An 11,076-nucleotide genomic window follows, 5' to 3' on the forward strand; every position below is an offset into this window, starting at 1 on the left:
AAATTTTACTTTCTTCGGTTTACCAAGAAATAAAAGCAGGGCTGTGGAGTCGGAGTCGGACTGATTTTGAGGTAAAGGACTTGGAGTCGGCGTCGTTCAAAAACATACCGACTCGACATGAAATACACCGCCAGCTCAGTCATTCCAGCCGAGGACTGCATTTTCGTGCTTACTAGCACTTATCAGCTCCGCGAAGGAAAGTGACTGAGCTGGAAGTGGAAAACCTCTTAAGGATGCCAAGAGCGCTAAATAAACTGGTAGCTAATACAGAATTAGCTCTGACCAGACGAGTGACCGAAACAATGGTTCGGTTCAACTCGAAGATTGAAGGGAAGGCAGGTATTTTTCAGTAAGTTACTTACTGAAAAATACCGACTCTGACTCCGATTCCGGGTTTCTTTTTTTCTTTAGTTTTCACTGACTCTCCTTGCATTAAAAAAAAAAGCGACTACCAGTTAGTTTGATTACATGTATATAAAGGCCTACCAATAAGAAAATAACTCATTGTGGCAACCAGCTAACTTGATTATTTATCGAACTTTCTGCAATAGCTATTGTGTGGCTGTGAGAAACTGAGCTCCGACTCTCAATGTTTACCTCTGTTTCGGTAAATAGGGAGGGGTAATTGGAGTCAAGTTGAGTTGAGGATCTTTTAATAGTTTTTAAAAAATATTCCAACTAAAATTCGAGCCAATAACGCGTCTATTTTTCACTAAACTCCCCTAAAACAAGTAAACATAGTCAAGGTCACAGCTCAACTAACCAGAGCTGCACTATACTTACGCCGTCCCCAAGTTTGCTTGCTTTTTAACTTTATATAGCTGGATAGTAACTGTCAGCAAACCGTTTTGTTGCCGAACATTTCTCTCTCTCTCTCTCTCTCTCTCTCTCTCTATATATATATATATATATATATATATATATATATATATATATATATATATATATAAATTACTTCGATCTCTGTTATGGAATAGTAAAATGAATTTTTAATATTCCTCTTTCCCCCGCTGGAGCTAGTCGGGAAACTTCTGAGGGAGTTTGGCAAATTCAAATAAGTGTTGGCACGAAAGCGTGAATCCAAAAGATCCGATAAATTATAGATTTTTTTTTAAATGTAAAGACTATCTATAAACTATGTTCTCACTAAAAGTACAAAATAAAATCAGTATATGATTTATTGGTTACAACGCTCAACTATTGCAGTTAATCTTAAAATCTACTTTTTTAAACATTAATTCTAAAGCTGCCAGTAAAAATAAAGCTAAAAATTGATTCAAGAAAAGTAGGTATTCGTAATAAAAGGTATTCGTATACAAAGTTGTATACCATCGCATTTTGTGTAAAATTTGCTCCAGACGTTACCCGACATCTACCCGCGATAGAGTGCAATATTTTCGTTGACATTTTTGAGATGAAACTTAAGATTTATTTAGAATTAAAGTATTTATATTTTTATAAACTCTGAAACTAAGTTGAGGTGTCACCCACTGAATAGGTGTCACCCGAGAGGGAGGGATAGACCGGCCCCTCTCAAGTTTTTTGATTTAGCAAAAAGTTTTTTTTGTGTCTCAAGTTACAGCCTTAAAAAATTGAAAGCACAGGATGAGATCAACATTTATTTGTTAAACATTAAAGGGAAGCGAATTCAACCTTTTCATTTTTTTTAAATGGGATTTTTAAGTAATATCACTTTTAAAATCGCAACTATTAGATAATTTGATTTTCAAACTGAATTTCTAACTTGTAATCATCTCAGGTTTACCTTAAAATACAACGCGAAAATTTCACAAAAAGGAATTAATATTTCAATACCTGTTTAGGGGCTTTACCCCCTTCCCATGACTAAGGGGATTCGAAAAAAAAATAAATAAATGCCAAAGTTGGAGTCGGACGTTTCAAAATCTGGGAGTCGGAGTTGGCCATTTTTTTCCCACTCCGCAGCCCTGAATAAAAGAAACTTAGCTTTGTGAAGACTTTTTAGTTTTAGCACTTAGATAAACTTCAACATTTTAAGGGGATTCATATTGTAATTTTTCTTAGAGCAGCAACCGGTAGTCCGACGGCCTGGCATCGGTCCGCAGAAAAATTTGATCCATCTTCAGAGATCTTTGCTCGTCCACGTTTAAAAAATTTCTTTCTAAACATGACACTACAACAACAATAAATATAATAATAAAATCTTATACATTTTGTTTGCATTTTGCGATTAATTTCTGTTCCATGATTTTTCTCGAATGTTTATTTACTTTGTGTAATGGGGTTGTTTCCTTTAGTGAAAAATACTGCTTTAGTCACTGAAACTGATAGAATAGGCGAAAAAAAAAAAATCATGTATCAAGAAAAAAACTTTTGTATCCCCGACAGTTATTTTTCGTTTGAATTTTTTAAATGTCCGATTTTGGGAACAGGGCGTGGTCGTTATGATGTCACAAATGATGTACTTGGGCGCGCTAAATGTTTACGCTTTGCTGTCAACCACGTTACCAGGAAGACAATTTGCGTTGTGCGCTAATGGCATCAATGAATGGCATTTCATCACTTGTGATGTCATGTGGAGAAGTGTAAAAAATGAATTTCAATCTGTGCACCGATGAAAATAATTGTTAAAAAATATTAAACTTTGTCAAATTATTTTTAAATGGTCAGATCCTATGTTTTTGAAAATGCTCTTTCAGAAAAAAATTCTTTTAAAATTTCGGAAACGACTCCATGCAGAATTAATTCCTTATCTTCATATTTAAATTTTTATTGTGGTATTTCTTTTATTCCAAGTTATTTTTTTTTTCGTTTATTTACGCCTGTAAAAAAATGGAGAGACCTTCTAGTTTTTATAACTGTCCACAAATCCCATGTCTTTCCAAAAAAAAAAAAAAAAAAAAAAGTACACAGATCCTTAACATTTTTTTCCAAAATGTTTTGCCGGTCCGTGAGTGTAAAACGCTGAAAAGGTAAATGCTGTTTTAGGGAACAAGAGAAAACTTGTTATCTAAAATATATTTTTATGATTCGAAAAGAAATTCTGGGTAGATTAAAATTATAAAAGTTTTATACTCCACCACGCTTTATGAACGATCTTCGTACGAGTTTGGGGCAAGAAACAGCATTAAATTTTTATTTTTAATTAACTACAACGTTTTTTCAAAATATTTGGGCTATGCCAACGTTATAGCCGGTTAGTTTTATGAAACAAACATTACAATGAATCAATCGGAAAAAGTTTGTATAAAAATGTTTTGTTTAAAAATTGACTAGGCTTAAATATTTGCAAATATTTTCCTCTAATTTCTTTACTAATAATAAACCTGAAAGTCTCTCTGTCTGGATGCCTCTCCATCTGGATGTCTGGATATCTGTGAAGCGCATAGTGCCTAGACCGTTCGGCCGATTTTCATGAAATTTGGCACAAAGTTAGTTTGCAGCATGGGAGTGTGCACCTCAAAGCGATTTTTCGAAAATTCGATTTTGTTCTTTTTCTATTCTAATTCTAAGAACATTTTCCTGAGCAAAATTATCATAAGATGGACGAGTAAATTACCAAGTTATCACAACGTGGAACCGTAACATGGGCAAGCAAATTCGCGAGAAATTCACCATACATTTGTGAATTGTGACAGACAGGCGAGCCAAAAGACCTTTTAGTTTTCTACTACGAGCAAAGCCGTGCTGGTACCACTAGTTAGCTATAAAGGAAAATTCATTGTATCTCCCCCCCCCCCCAAAAAAAAAAGAAACCAACGAAGCTTTATTTATATATTTTTTTTCTGTGAAATGAACCATAACTAAGCAACTGATTTTTAGATTAAAATTTTTATCAAGAATATGCATAGGATTGCTTGTATTGGAACTGAAAAATAGGTGTCTTACTTGCCAACCGACTAACTCTATTAAACAAAAATTAGAAAATGGTTATGAAAAAGATGGTGTTATCCATAGGAGTAAACAGGCTCTCGTGTTACATTTTCTGCCATCAAATGGACAGAAATGTACTGAACCAAAATTTCAATATAAATTCACATGCTAAGCATTGATAACGCACTATTAAAGCAGAAATGAGGATTTTTTTTTAAAGTAGAGTTAATCGATTTGGCAAATGAGGCACCCAAATATCTGGATACGAAAGCTTTTTGAAATCTTTTGGTGCGGCACTTTTAAGCTTTAATTCAGGCAAAAGAGATAAAAAACCAGAGCTTTTTTTTTTTTTGGGGGGGGGGGGAATAATTTATTTTCTGTTGGAGGTTTAAAACCTGTTTTCAACATGGAAAATACGGGTCTCTTTCTTGCAGTCGTAATTGAGTCCCAGCCCACTGGCTAAGCTGCAATGAAAAATAACTACACACAACTGAAATTACGAAAGGAACTTTCCGACAAATATTTCTTTTTAAGAAAGAGGGTGGGGGGGGGGGAGTGAGGTAAACGAAAATGCACCTGCAAGGTAAAACGAAAGTTATTTGTCTTTCTTTTTTTGTCGTACAAAACTACGGCAAATGCATCATTTCGTAAATTTTTGTGGGGGTCGGTCACAAATGATGCCACGCTTTGAGGGGGAAGGGGGTTCGTGAAATTATGCCAGTACACGACAAGGGGAAGGAGGAGGTTATAAAAATCACGCATTTTTTTAATAACAATATGAGTGTTTAATATAGTGTGGCATGTGACAAGAGGAGGGGAGAATAAAAGGTGACCCTTTGTAGCAGAAGGGGGGGGGGGGGGGGTAAATATGATGAATAAGAGGGCGACATCATTTACGGGCAGATCTTTTTCTACACTTTCATTCCACCGTTATTTTTTTTTATATATATATTTTTTTGTAATCTCGCTTAGTATCTAAAAATCTGATACGTATTTTGTACGAACGGCTTTTGTTACAAAGAAATATAAAAATATTTTAATTTATTTAGATTTCAAAACATGGAGGCAGACTGCTATTCGGTATTTGCACTTTCAGTGCCACTACCAGAGGTGCCCCGAACTTAAATTTCTGGGAGGGCGGAAATTCACAATTTGCCGAAAAAAAACTCCAAATTTTGCCGAATGATAAAATGAGAGTATACACAGTTACATGAAATAAAAATCGAGATTCGGGAATTTTAAAATTGCAATATTTTCCCCAAATTTGCGGAATCGTCAGACAAAATTCACCAAATGAGGGACTTTTTGGAAAGTCACAGAGACCTCTCATGACCTCCCATTCGAACGCCCCTGGCCACCAAATTGATCAGAATCATTCTCATGAAAATGGTATGGATCATGTCCGACTGTTCGGAATTTTTGCGATCAAATTTTAGCAATTACGACCGCTTAAACAACTTCAAAAAAATTACTTCGCCATTCAGTTGTGAATAATCAAATATCAATGGTTTTTATTTACTTAAGTAGTTTATGAAGGGCGAAAAGTATTTCGAGCTGGAACAAGAAAGATAATGTTAAGTGTCCTAACTTCAAATCGTCAGGACTTAAAAGGATTTTAAGTCGTGCAGGAATGCAACAAACCAATATAATATCAGCTAATTTGCATCTTTTGCACAAAAATAACTTTACTAACTCAACTTGTGGGGGGAAAAATCGCAGTGAAAATATTAATTTTTTATCTCCTACCATTTTTTTTGGTTTGCACTGTCATTCTGTTACCATCAGTTCGAGAAAAGGAAAATCAGTTGAATTGTAACGTCTTGAGTTCAAATTATGTTTTTCCTAATCACGAATTGCAATATGACCCAACTCGTTGGGTATCTCATTTCTAAAAATGTTACGGAATGGAAATAGGTAAAAAATTTGCACCCGTCATATTATGTCTGGTGATTTTCCAGAAAAGGTAATATGAAGGGTATCAATAAGAAAAGAAATGGTGATTAGGATACGGGAATAAAGATAAAGATTTTATGGCCTATAGCCACCAGTACACTTATCATAAAGATTATTAGCAACGTATAACGTTATGTAATTTTATTTCTTATCAATTTTAAATGATAGGAATGAGTAATCTGGAAATTTGTATTTAGATGAAGTTTTGCTGTTTAAGTTCATCTATATTGTGGGTTTTTCCCCCAGAAAAAACGTAGTTTTACACAAAATAAACCTTTATCTTTAAATTGAAAAGAAAATATGAATAAAATCACATAAACCGCAGACGATTTGTAATTATGACAAAGAAAATTTCGCTCTCTAAATAAATATTAAAAAGAACCGTCTTCATTGAAATATGAAAAATCAGAGCAACATCAACTTAGGTCAAGTGAGGATAATAAACAATTTGTGATTGCTCAAAAAACAATAAATAAACACAATTATTGAATGAATCTATCAACCCAGTAACAGAAGCAGTGGGACGCTGTGACGCATGTCGTAGTTTCTTAAGCAAGCTTGTAGATTTTTTCTGAATTGGAAAGTTTTTTCCCCTTGATGGCACTAATGTTTTGAATCTGAAGTGGAGAAATACAGTTCAGAATGACACAGAAATTCAAAAGTAAGAACAGAAAAGCGCCTGAATGTACATGTATCCTCAGTTGCTGAGAGGTTAAACGCACTTGCTCCGGCAGCTACCCGCATCTCAGTTTTCCATTTTATTTTGAAACTTTTAAACCTACGTTTTTCAAGTAATTTATAAATTTATCACTTTATTTTCGAGCATTCTATGGCTATTTTTTATAATAACCGTTGTGAGTAATCTAATGTTGTTTTACTTTGCAGACTATTTTTGGATTCTCTACGCAGCAGAGTGCTGAAAGAAGTTCTGTGACCGGGTCTGTTGATAATTTAAAGAAGTCTAAGTATTAAAACTTCTGTGGTTAGTCAACAAACAAGGTGAGTGTTCATCTTTCTTTGACAGTTAATTTGAGTTATTGAATGTGCACTATGTTACATTTGCAAACGAAAAAGTTTTAGAACCAGTATTTAATTTTAGGTGTGTCGAATTGAGCAATTCGACTTGGTGCTCAAATGGCGTTAAATTGTTGTTAATTTCGTGCTTTCCTAAACCTTTCTATTTTTAGTTTAATATGGCAAAAGTACTTACATTTATTTCTCAAAATCAAGTATTTATCAGTTTCTCAAAACCATCAAAATTTGTATTCAAATTTATAAATGCGAATTCTGACATTTTATCAAAAAGAGAAGTTTTGAAACTAGTGATAACAAGAACAATGTGTTTCATTGCGTGACAACACAAAATCGTCGTTGTTCACCTTGACGATTTTGTGTTGTCACGCTTGAATACGCTCATAGGCAAAGTCATACACAAAACAACGTGTGCTAATTTTACAAATACATTCCTAAAGCTTGAGCATACATTTATCGAATTATTTCGCAATCCATTTTCATAGAATCCCCCAGAAGTTGATCATTGGCGAAAAACTAGGTGTTTAGATTACCACCAAAATTGAGGTCTCTTGTCCTACAGGTTGCAGCGGAACTCTATTTATACGAATCAAATGGAACCAGACTCTATTAGGATAAACAAATATTCGGATAATTGAATTTTAATTAATCACTATGTGTGTTGAAAATGGGAGAACAAAACTATGTTTTGATAAAAGGAGCTTTAATTTATTTAATTGAAAAATCTGCACGTTTACTTGCTAAGCGTATTTACAAGCACTGTGGATTAAAAGTCAATAATATAACTTCACTATGACAAGTGGGCTCATTATCCCAATAATGTTTGAGCTGTGCCAGAGACCACACTAGATTCGCAACCTTATCTTTTTAAAAATCCATCATAATTTTATTTTTCGAAAATTCTGAAAGCGGTTCGGCGAATCAGCGATACGGATAGCCGGAGTTCGATTTTGGAAACCCTACGGTAATTTTAAAACTTTTAGCGCCTAAGAAGAATTTTTAAGCAGTCAGAGGGTTGAAGTTAGAACACCTATAGTATTTTTTTTTTTTTTTACCAGTTTCGTATCAACATGTAAGAAAACCTACAGATGCAAGTGGAAACAGCAATTAAAAGGAAATTATGTCAACATTTTGTACCGACACTGCAAGTATATGTTGTCGGCAAATATTCCCCCCCCCCCCTTCTTTTGAAACAAAAAATGTTCTGTTCCACCCCTTCAATTTTCGTAATAATCGGATTTCATGAATGATAATCTATTTTTTCAATTTATTAAATGGGTTAGAAAAACATAAATTTTTAAAGTTGTTCTCATGCCCCAGCTATTAAGCAGTAAGTTTCCGGCCTTAAGTCAAGGCTCAGGCAGAGTTACATGTAATTTTCCGACAGCTCGGTAATGCAATACAGAGACCGCAGTTTCGTCCTTGCTATGGGCTCATCAGTTTGGAATAGACAATAACCAAGATGAAGGCAGATGTCTGTTGGCACTCTCAACTTCAATCAGGTGACATCTGCCTCCAGCTCTGTCAATCGCTATTCCCGATTGATGAGTTCATAACAAGGACGCAGCTGCAATGTCTGGATATCATAATCGGGCTATTGCATACTGTAAAAGCACTTATTTTCGCTAGCCGTAATTTTGGCGAAAATGAAGATATCGGTGATTTTGCGAGCTGAAAATTTCGCGAAATTCATATGAACATGAAAAATCTGTTACGGAAAAACATTTCACGAGGTTTAACTTTTTGCAATAATGATGTTCTCGAAAAAAAAAGCCTTACAAAACTTAGTGCTTTGCAGTATTTAGTTATTGTTACAATACTTTATGAATATTGATAGCTTTACAATTTACCAACGTACACAAAGTTACGGAAAAATGGGTTTTTCAAATACATCGCTTGTGAATAGGGTCGTTTCCAAAACTTTAAAGATATTTTTATCTGAAAGAACATGCTTAAAAACATATCTTACCATTTTTTAAATAATTTGTTTAAGTTTAATATTTTTAAAAAATTTCTTAAATCGGCATGCTTTCATTGTTTATATTTCTGCCGATGACATCACAAATGATGAAATGCCATTCCATGTTGACATTCACAGAACAAAATATTTAATTCGCATCTTTAGTCACGTGTATTGGCAACGATATGGTTGATAGCAAGCGTAGAGCGCAATTTTAATTCGCTTCTTGATTATCATAACGTGGAAACGCGATAGAAAGATGCGCCAAAGAGCATTTGTGACGTCATCAAGACCACGCCTTGTTTGAAAAATCGGACATTTTAAAAAATTAATTAAAAAATAACTGTTGGGAAAAATAAAAGTATTTTCTGGGCCCATGTATTTTTTTTTTTTTTTTTGCTTATTCTATCAATTTCAGTGACAAAAAGTACTACTTTTGACTGAAGGAAACAACCCCATTATTAATTCAATCTGCCGTGGGCAGGTAAAAAGCAGTAACTGTAACTTTCATTTTACTTTTTTTTTCGCATTTTTGTCATCTATTGTACGGTAGCTTCAATGAACAAGCTTGCTTATTCGATTTCTGCTGAAAAAAAGAAAAGAGCGAAAAAAATGTTAAATTTCAACATTTCCTCATTGTCAGTATATTGAATCCAAAACGCGTTCCTTCAAATATCTCAAATTCATTTCTGCAGATACTGCCATTTACCTGAATAAGGCAGCAATGATGATGGGTTTGCTTTTGTGTTTGAATCCTCTCAAACCACACTGCCATTGAAAAAATATCGATATTTCTAGTGTGGATACTCAAACCCAAATGCCATAGAGATGATGTTTTACTGATTTTTACTTAAAAACCTTTTTTTTTTTTTGAGTAATCCGAATTGCTTATTATCCTCACTTGACCGCTATTCGCAGCTCCAGAGCTCGAGTACGCTACCTTGCGGTGGTTAACAATACTACAGAAAAAGGTAAAACATTCCATTCCACGTGTTTTCTTTGGGGTAAATTACAGGCTTCAGAGAGTTTGTGGTGTAATGTAATTTCAGAAGAATAGAAAAGAAAGCTTCCCACAAACACGAAGAAAAAGTTCTGTCATTCACGAAGCGTAGATGCAAGTTATAAGTTATGGCATTTGTTTGTTTTATGTTTTTCATCCGCCATTAGACAGTGACTGCAGCGTCCCCTATAGTTTACTGGAGTTGCGAATTGACGTTCCGGTTCCTTTTTCAATGTTCCCACGTAATGATCTCATCTCGAGTGGTCTATAAGGCAACACCTCATCCATATTTGTAATGAATTTCCATTGTTAACTATATTTATTTATTTCATTTTACTCAAACTGCCGAATGGCAACACCTCACTGTTGAAAAGTAAAAGACTCAAGAGATGGTGTTCGATAGATTTTTAATTTAATTGAGCGACGATTTCTTGAGGTGTGACAACGTTATGTGTAATGTTAATAAAGTTTGATTGATTTTTATAATATAATGGAGTCAAATTTATATACAAAATTAGAGAGTCCCGACTTCCTCCTTACCTTAGGTTGGTTTATACCTTATAGTTTTGTCATGCTTTGACGAAAACTAACCGATAAGAACGTCCTATCGCAGAACGTGCTATCGCACTTACTGAAGTGCTAAGATGCTATTGCATATCGGATTGCGAAAACATCTTTTGAATGAAACTTGCCAGCATTCAAATGAAAAGGGCCCATCACCAGACGCAGATATATTTTTTTTTTGTTCAAAAACTTGATAACAGCTACGTGCCTTCTTAAATTTCTTCCATGCCTCCTAAAGGAGTCGCGACTTACAGATTGGAAACAGGTGATTTACGGTACCGTTTTCCGTACTTTTAACCCCTCTCCTTTTCTGTACATTGCACTTTTTCTCTTTCTCTCCTTGGACGAAGCAAGATATCCCTTGCGACTCTTTCTCTCATGTACAACTTCAATCAGTACAGTACAGCCTGGTGTATCCGCATTGACCAACGGAAACCTGGTTAACATGGGTAAAGAGTAAAACATATTCGTAAGTAAACAGATTCTTTTACTAGAACATCGCCCATCAAGATATGAGGGGTGAAAATTGCTTCTACATTTGAACGAAGCCATTGCCTGTTTGGTGATATTTTGATGGTTGAAATTTTAATCCAAACTCCGGTGGATGAACCCTAAACTCCAGTAGGTAGCGTTCATTGTTGACCATTTTTTCGTTTCTTCATTCCCCCGAAATGACACAGTCTAGCCAGTAAAACAGTCAAGCTACCAGATCCAG

The sequence above is a fragment of the Uloborus diversus genome, chromosome 9, assembly GCF_026930045.1.
Source record: "Uloborus diversus isolate 005 chromosome 9, Udiv.v.3.1, whole genome shotgun sequence".
NCBI lineage: Eukaryota > Metazoa > Arthropoda > Arachnida > Araneae > Uloboridae > Uloborus > Uloborus diversus.